The sequence below is a fragment of the Triplophysa dalaica genome, chromosome 18 (assembly GCF_015846415.1).
Source record: "Triplophysa dalaica isolate WHDGS20190420 chromosome 18, ASM1584641v1, whole genome shotgun sequence".
In the NCBI taxonomy this organism is placed as follows: Eukaryota; Metazoa; Chordata; class Actinopteri; order Cypriniformes; family Nemacheilidae; genus Triplophysa; species Triplophysa dalaica.
In genome coordinates this window covers 18617801-18626889 of record NC_079559.1, presented here as the reverse complement: position 1 = coordinate 18626889, position 9089 = coordinate 18617801, and the positions used below count along the sequence as shown (strand labels likewise).

General features: G+C 38.2%; 1 protein-coding gene across 1 annotated transcript in view; it reads left to right on the top strand.

Annotated features, from left to right (window-relative positions):
* Window positions 1–455: 455 nt before the first annotated feature.
* The window catches only part of acsl2 (acyl-CoA synthetase long chain family member 2), a 32721-nt gene continuing 24087 nt past the window's right edge, over window positions 456–9089 (top strand). Inside the window, exon 1 of the mRNA XM_056772484.1 lies at window positions 456–561. The gene's annotated coding sequence lies outside the window, so the exon portion shown is untranslated. The remainder of the gene's footprint in view (window positions 562–9089) is intronic.

The following is a 9089-nucleotide window of genomic DNA, read 5'->3' as shown; positions in this document are numbered from 1 at the left end:
TGAACAAAAAGGACAAAGACTAAGGATATTTTTTATCTTTTGGAAATTATACAACAATGCAACACATTTTAATAAGAATATCGAAATGATGTCTTTATACCCAAAATAATTATATGCAAATTTTATTTTAAAAGGGTTAATCTTTAAAAAACCTTTCTGATATTAGCACCCTTTAAAAATGAAGAGTTTGGTTCCAAAATGAGATATCTTTTTTATTTTTCATTCCAATTAATATCAATCAAACTGCAGTTGGTTTGCTTTAAGTCATAATAACAAAAAATACAGCTCACTAACACAATGAAAACAGGAGAACATAATAAAAGACATTTTCTATTTCAAAACTCTTCTAATATTGGTCTCAAACACACGCGCACGCGGTCTGCGCAGCGCCCCATGAAGTCGCGCGCACTTTCTGTTGGAGCAGACTGACGTTATGAAGAATGAGGGAGGTGTTTGTGGGAAGAGGGGCAGAAAATTGCCGCAAGGGTCCAAGAGGAATTTAGTTGCGCAGTTTGAGGACAGAGAAACTTTAGGAGGACTGGTGACCCAGATTAAACACAGGTAAGAGTTGTTTTCTTTAAACATTTGAAAACCACGTGTACCTACAATATGCGACATCTGACAGTTTCTGTAATAAAAGTCGAAGAAGTTGCCTCGGAACTCACATTCATTCATTCATTCATTCATTCATTAACCAACTCGTTGACATCTTTATGACACAACATTTAGCTTCTATACAACATTTAGATAATTGCTCGCACGACTGTAAAGCTTGTCAAATTATTTATTATAAAAACAACTTTTTTGTGGCGAATATATTTTAGTTTGGCTTCAGCGCGCGACACGTGGAAGTATTTTGTAAACAATTATCCGCACTTTAAAAAGGATGTTACGCGTATAAGGAAGATTACCGATGAACAATTAACGTTTAAATGATCAGACAATAGTGTAACAAACTGGACACTTTCTGGGTGTAGCACGTGCATGGCTTATGTGATGAACTACACCTGTGGTTACTCTGCCAGGACATGTGTGTCAACTTAACACGTCCACTAAAACGAATCACGTAGACACGATTTAAATGTTGATTGTGTTATATTATGTAGCATTTAGTGTAAACATATCACGTTGACCGTTATTTATCTTCATTTAGTGCTCTTCACGTGCTGTGTAAATTGAGTGTGCTTTTGAAGCATTGATATTGGAATCTATGACACATTACTGCCTTCCAAAACACTGATTCATCAGGAAGAAGATCCTGTCTTGCCTGCCTAGTAGAAGACCCAAAATAACAACGTAATTATGGCATGTCTAGTCATGCTGAATGAAGTTGTGCTGGTGTGACACACACACGGTCTATAATTCAACAGTTTGTTTTGTAGAAGGTACACCTGAACCTGATTTGTAGTTTGAAAGCAATGCATTTTCAGTTGGTATGAATAGTTCCAAAACCCTATAAGCAATACATCACAATAGCAGGAAATATTGAGAAATATGGCAATATACAGCTATGGAGAAATTGAAGAGACATGCCATTCCAGCGTCTGTGGAATTCCAACAAAAGGGAAGGTGAAACGAGGTCACCAAATAGCTTCGAGCATGTCGGGATGCATGACGGCGGTGATTTTAAAATCAGGTGTATTCTTTCGCATATTTGTCTTTTGCTTTCATTAAATGGACACCAAATTACTAAAACATTTGACAATTTAGCTCCTTTTTTCACTTTTTTCACAGTCCAATTTGACTGTCATATGCTAATTTGATATATCTTCAAAATATCTGCATCATGACAGGTGATTTTTATAAAAGTTTGTTTGATCACAGGAGTTTGATCACATCAGGTTCCAAAGCAATTGTACTGCCAGGTACGCCCACCTTACTTGTGTATACATTTGGGCGGGCTTAGTCAAATCAGACCTAGAAATGACGTAGATTTGTGGGGTTGTGGTTACACGAGGCTCTTCAGGCAGGTCTGGGTGAGCATTCGCTTTTAGATAGAATTCATCTTTTGTTCCGACACTTTAATTTTATTTGTCTATTATATGCATGGGCACACCAAAGACACCGAAAAACATGTATTCGCTCTAGATGACCCCTTTAATGCAGATAGATCACTATCTTAATTTGGCCTTAGAAGATTTTTAAGAAATGCTTGTTTTGAGTTCAGGTCTAAATTGAATCTCTGACTTTGTGTTTTGTGTCTTCGCCAACTCTACAAGAGACATGTGAACCATCTCGGGAAAACAAGAAAACTTAATCAAAGTCTCTATTAAATGTAATTGGTATCTGAGATTTTATAAATCTTTCATTTGTGATTATTTACCGTATGTTCTCATCTACTTCTTGTCAGTTTGCACACCACAATGAACACCTACTTACCTGTCACCTTCCTCTTGAGGTTTTACCTTACACACTTTGGAATTTGTGGTTCCTTGTGGATTCTGAATGGCTTTAGTCTAACAGTGGGCCTGTTGTTCCTCAACGCTGCAGTCCTGTAGGCATTTAAAGAGATTCAGAGATTGTATTTAGGTGGTTGGGGCAATTCCAGTTCCTGTTGCTCAGTTGGAGGCTCTGCGTTAAGTTAGTAAAATTTGTGGGTTTGATTCCCTGGCAAACACGCATACTAATAAAATGTAGAGCTTGAATGCAGTGTAAGTTGCTTTGATATATGTCACATTAAGTTAACAAATCATAGTTATTATTATAGTTTTGGTTTGATTTTTTTGTAAGTAGCTTTTATTTTCTGAAATTTTAGCAATTTTGGCGTATGCTTTTGTCCTTTTATGATAAATGTGTTTATTTTCATGTTGCCATTATAAGGTTAATCTTATATTTTAGTTTTTGTTTATCATTATACATTTTAGTGCTTTAAACCTTTTTCAGTTTATTTTTGCGGCAACATTTCAACTTTTTATCTAGTTTTTTTTGTCCAATCATTTCTAGGTCTCCATTTTATTTGATTTCAATGAACAGAAACATTTTCAAAATTTAAACTTTACCTAACTAAAATAACCTTGGAACAAACACATTTGAGTGGGGCTTGCCATGGCAAAACGTGCCGCTTCATGCCAGACTGATTTGGTGGTTTCTGACCAGAAAGCATGCTCTTTTGAACAGTCTATGATATTTTGTCCCCTTGATATTGATCGATGCAGGTCACATTTTTGCCATACACAGGTAACAATATTGAGTCTGATCACTTGGAGAAGCATCAACATGCTGCACAATCTGAAGTATTGATCTGAAGTCGTAATAGCACAAGCAGTACTCAAGACTTATAGATGTGCTTATATCACCACAGGTAAAATGCCACAATGACCCTTGATGATCACAGGCAAAGCTTTTTGAAGGCACTCAGACTTTACAGTGTTTGTGTTCTCTTTACTGAGCTCTACCTTATGATGCTTTATGACACTTTCAACTGTTTTACAATCTTAAACGACAGTCTTGTTTAACTGGTCCAGACAGGAAGCAACACCGTCCACGGAGTGAAACAACAAAACGTTCTATCAACACATGTTAGGAGTTCTCAAATGTTCGATCCTATCTTCTGTATATAAAAAATTATTACCAAAATATGATCCTGTTCTGAGTGATCGAAGAGCCTGACCAACTCTTGTTTTCTCGGGTTCTGTATTAGATTAGATTAGATTCAACTTTATTGTCATTACACATATACAAGTACAGTACAGTGTAAAGAAATGTACTTGCTGGTAGAAATTTATGTACCTGCTGGTAGAGCATGGCAATGCCAAGGCAATGTGTATTTCAGAGAACAGTGATAAAATGCATAACTCAAATGTACTTTAAACCTTTACCAGTTGCATAAATAAATAGTCAGCAAACAAATATGAGTGTTGTGAATGTGATTGATCAGTATTTCAGAGAATCAACTTTTAATTGGAAAGCATTGCTATTGGCTTTTAAAGAACACATTGTTTTCTCACAGAAATAAACCTAATAATTCACAGTTTTGAGTATACAGAGACAATAAACCCCCCTAAATCATTAGTTAGAGACTCTTATGGTAATGATTGGTTTCGCTCCTCTTTCTTAGTTGTTGATGTGTGCCGTGTTGGATTTTGAAAGCTCGAGTTTGCTTCAATGATGGAGGTTGTAAATCTGTAAGGCTTTCTTTTGAAATAAGCTTTAGTTCATTTAGCACCAGTTTGAGTAATGGCTTCTGTCCGTCTCTGCTCTCTTTGTTCTCTTTAGTTTCCCAAGTGACTGCCAGATACTCACAATAGTGCCTGTCTACCTCTGACAATGCCCCGTATGAATAAAAGAGAGGGGGTTCAGTCCTCATCTGGGATGCATAATCATTTTCATTTTTAAAATCTATTTATCTTCAGTGTTTGTGAATGTTTGACAGAGAGAGGGATATGCATAAGGAGAGGGATGTCCCTGGTTGGTTGCATTGCTTTTGAAGCCTTAGTTTTAAAGCAAAGCCACAATTCGGGCTACAGTAAATCCCGTAACATTTTTGTAATTATATACCGATATGTTAGACAGACCAATTAAATGGTTAAATGGACAAATTAAAACGAGTTGTTCCAAATTAAATTCATTGTTCCGATGAAGACAGAGAAAGATATTTGGAAGAATGCTTATATGCAAACAAACACCCATTAACGTAGGCAAAAAACAAGGGTAGTTAAAAGTGCCCCAGAAATGTGTGCTGTCCTACATTCTTCAAAATTACTTCTTTTGTGTTCAACAGAGCACAAAAATCAAGTGATTATGCTTCTGTAGTACAATAAAAACTTTATGTTTTTGCAAATAAACTCTTCACTTGTTGAATGAGTAACTTTTTATTTTATAATCTTAATTTGAATACATTTACATTGATTCATTTGGCACATGCTTTTATAGAAAGTGATTTACAAGTAAGAGAGCACATAAACATTTTGTCTACAGGCTAAACAGTACGGTTAGTTTACAAAGCCATGCTACTGAGGATTAAAGCTGGAGTAAGCAAAGGAGAGAGTGAACACTCTTGTTTTTGAAAGACAGACATACAGAGTTATTGGTTAGTCAAATAAATGCGGAATAGGTAAATTTTGAGCTGTTTTTTGAAAGTTGTGAAGGATGCTGCCGTTCGGATGGAGGCTGGTAGTTCATTCCACCAAAGGGGAACTGAATAAGTTAAGGTTTTTGCAAGTGGTTTGGTTCCCCGCTGCGATGGAATGACCAGGTGTCGCTCATTTTCAGACCAAAGATGACTGGAGGGGGTGTAGACCTGGAGCACTGAGTTAATGTAAACAGTCGAAATCGCTGTTACCGTTCTGAAAGCCGGTGTCAGCGATTTAAACTTGATGCAGACGGCAACTGGGAGCCAGTGAGGTGATAGCAGGAGGGGTGTTACATGGGTTCTTTATTTAAACTGTCAGCATGAGAACTCATTCTATAATATTTATATGATTAAATGACTGACAGAGACCCATCCTCTATCAGCCAATCACTGTGGTCCTAGTCATTAAGCTTGCTGACATCAAGGTCCAACCCACCGTTTTTCTTAGCTTTTTGTTCTTGTAGCAAGTTGCTTGCTGTTTAGGAGAGCTGTAAGATCAAATGTTTTGTGAAGAAGTAAAATAAAATATTCTTTACTACTATACATTTAGACTATGTGTGTGTGTGTATATATACATAGAGAGAGAGATTCTAATATTTATTAGTTCCGGTAATCATAAATGCATATTGATTTTTTTTCGAATCTGCATGGAGGTGTGGATGAATCTTTTGAGCTAGAAAGGATTACAACTGAAAACTTTTTTAAATATTTTTTTTTGGTCATTGAACTGTTGTTTAAAAGCAAAATCTCATTTGCAATCATGTGATTATGATTGTGTGCCAATTTTGAATTGGCATATTTAGTGTTAAGTATTCTGCAAGAAACCATCACAACACTGATGTGGTGGCATTTAAAGAGTGAGGGAGGGAGGGCATTTTGCATCTCTGTGGGAAGGAGCTGATACACACCGTGGTGGAGGACGAGGGGAGATGACATCACCCTTTATCCTCCTGTTCTTTAATAGAGGGGAGGGGGGGGAGAAGTGGGTGAGAGGTTAGAGAAGAGAGGGGGATTTATTTGGGGGTGAGCGAATGAAAGGGAGAGAGAGTAAATGTCTCAGGAAAGGGAACTGTGGGACTGTGAATCGAGTCCCAGGAAATGAGTGCGTTTGAGTTGTCTCATGTGATCGTGTGGACCCTCAACCCACAACATCTCATTGGCAAACACAGTCACACTCGATCGCACAGGAGCCTCCCACTCACCCCATTTCATCACCCCATCATTGCCTACTGTACACTCGCCTTTCATCTTTATCAATAAAGCTTTATCAACGTCATGTTCGGTTACTGGTCACCTTTTAAATAATGACAAGACAACATTCTTCTACACTTCTATCTTCTTCATCTGTCGCATGATCTCTCATCTCATTTGTATGTGTAACATTCACACTACAGTTGCTGTGTGTTTGTGTCCTGGTAGCTGTAAATGGCCGGGAGTTACCCGACCGGCTGTTGTGGGACAGCCAATCATCATTACTTCCTCCGGGCATTGTAATGAGGCCCAAAACATTGGTTGGCTTCTCTGAGCAAAGTCGCTTTTCTTGGCAAGCTTCTTTACAACAAACCCCTTATACAAAAGTACCAATGAACTTTATAGATATGATGAGTGATTTATATTTCATCTTTGTGTATTGTTATCATGTTTATTCCAAGTTAAAAAACATAATTTATAGTATTTACATAAAAAGAATTAGATAATTTATGTTTGAGCTCTCACACACATCGACTGGTGTTACCTTATGCTCAAGAAGGCACTCCCCAAACATGTTGATTTTCACTAAGGTGCAAACTTTAGCTGCGTACCTTTTAATAGGGTTCCTGCGCAGTGTTCACTGCTCCCTACTCACTGAGCATGGGACATCCGTTGAAATGGACCTCACTGACAAATAACGCTAAATTGGAATGCCTTGCAATGTCATCAAGGAAAGGCAACGGCTTGGTTGCGCTGATTATAATATAAATAAATATTGTAACTTTTCTTTTAAATTTAAAATAAACATATGTAAACGTAACACGCATTATGTATCTATCTAATCCATAAAATCGTAACTTTTGTTAATGATTGTATTCATATTTGACTGATGCAGCTTTGATTATTTGAAACTCTACTGTTATGCAATATAAAAAAAATGTATTTGGTCAACGAGGGCTTTTCTCACTCGGCTTAACAACGGGTTATTCTGAACCCCAGGTAAACAGAATCCTGGGTTGTCTGTTTCGCATGTCACACTGCTTATAATTTACCAGGGGTTGAGAGATTCATAACCTGATGTTTCACACTGTACATTACCAAACCCTGAGTTCACATTCTTATTTGCGGTGACCTTAAAATGTAATAAAATGGTGTTGTGTGTTGTAATGTTACGCCATTCGGAACCGGGGGCAATGAGCTCGCATTAACGTGCCAGTGGGGGCGGGGCTATAATAGCCTTAGCAAACGTGTTGGCGTGTATGGTTGTGACGAGGTTATGGTAATGTGTTGTAATGGTATGCCAAATGGGACCAGGGGCACTGAGCAAGCATTAACGGTGTGGGTATTTGGGCCTAATGGTTAGAGAGTCAGACCCGTGGCCAGAAGGTTGCATGTTTGATTATTAGGCCTAGCAGGTAACGACTGAGGTGCCCTTGAGCTGTAGTGATAGCCGCCTACTACTTCTGGTGTATATGTGTTTAGGACATGCAGTGTGCGAGTTCACTACTCGCTGGACGGGTTAAATGACGAGGTCATCATCCCTTATAAATAGGTCCTCTCAGAGGACAGGTCCAGTGGAGGATAATCAAGAACTGGCCAGTGGTGAAGAAAGAAGAAGCCAATGGCTGTGGATGAGGCAGATGGACACAGCATGGGCTGCCAGATGACCTTGTAACAATGCGACACACACCCAGGTCTGTTCAACCTGCCGTGAGACTCCCTTGGCCGAGGGTGTCTTGTGATAAAGGGCCGAAACACCTATTGAGGCTGAGGTGCATAACTGATGATGTTTGACAACATTATCAGCAGCACTTCACCAAAAGGCATCTTGCAATACTGCAGCGTGAAACTGGTCCCGTCAAATAACCAAATAAAAGCAGGGTTTAGAAAAAAGATAACCCAGGGTTAAGCACAGTGTGAAAAGCCCTTATGTGAAGATGTAGGGCTCATCGGATAAACATTTTCAATGAGTTTGCATGATTTATTATGGTCTTCTTGAAATGTCTGTAACATATTTTGTTTAAAAACACTCAATGTTATGTAAACAACACCCTTTTTAGCCTTGTCAAAAACACCTATACTGATAGCAACCGGTTTTGGTGTATGTCTCCCTAAATGCTAGCAAGTTATTGTGCATCCCACCCCTCTTTTCCGGGGTGTTGACACAAACCAATGCTGGTCTTAGGGGCTCACCTCCCATAATGCTTTAGATTCAACCTGATTCAACTTATCAGCTTGTTGGTGTGTAAATTAGGGAGACATTTTAAACATTCTGGGAGGCTTGCACTAAGGACAAGGGTTGGGAATCACTGGTATAGTGAATGCAAAGGCCATGCCCAGAGTGTAAACAGGCAGATTAAGGGGCGGTAATATTATAATGAGACCTCTTTCTATGTCACAAGAGGAGCGATATCTGATCTGCTCGATTTCTCATTGTGGTGCAGTCGTAAACATTCCTGAGGTAAATAACATAACATAATAAATAAGAACTGCTGCTTCTTACCACTTTTAAATGAGTTTGTACTCTCTGTAAGTTGCTTTGGATAAATAAATGTAAGTGTGAGACCTCATGGTGTATAGGACACTAGTTAGGTTGTCAGACTCTCAAAGTTAGACTGATTTTGAACGGTTTGAACCCTGCTCTGAGCAGATTTGGGTAGGAGTGGCTGCAGATTTAAATTGATTGATCATTACTTTTATCTGTTCATTTCTGCATTTATGTATGTATTTGATCATTTCTTTATTCATTGCACTTTATTAAGTCATTTCTCATCCTCTATAGAAAACTATGGTTTCTAACACAGAGAAACTCTAAAGACAAATGGTA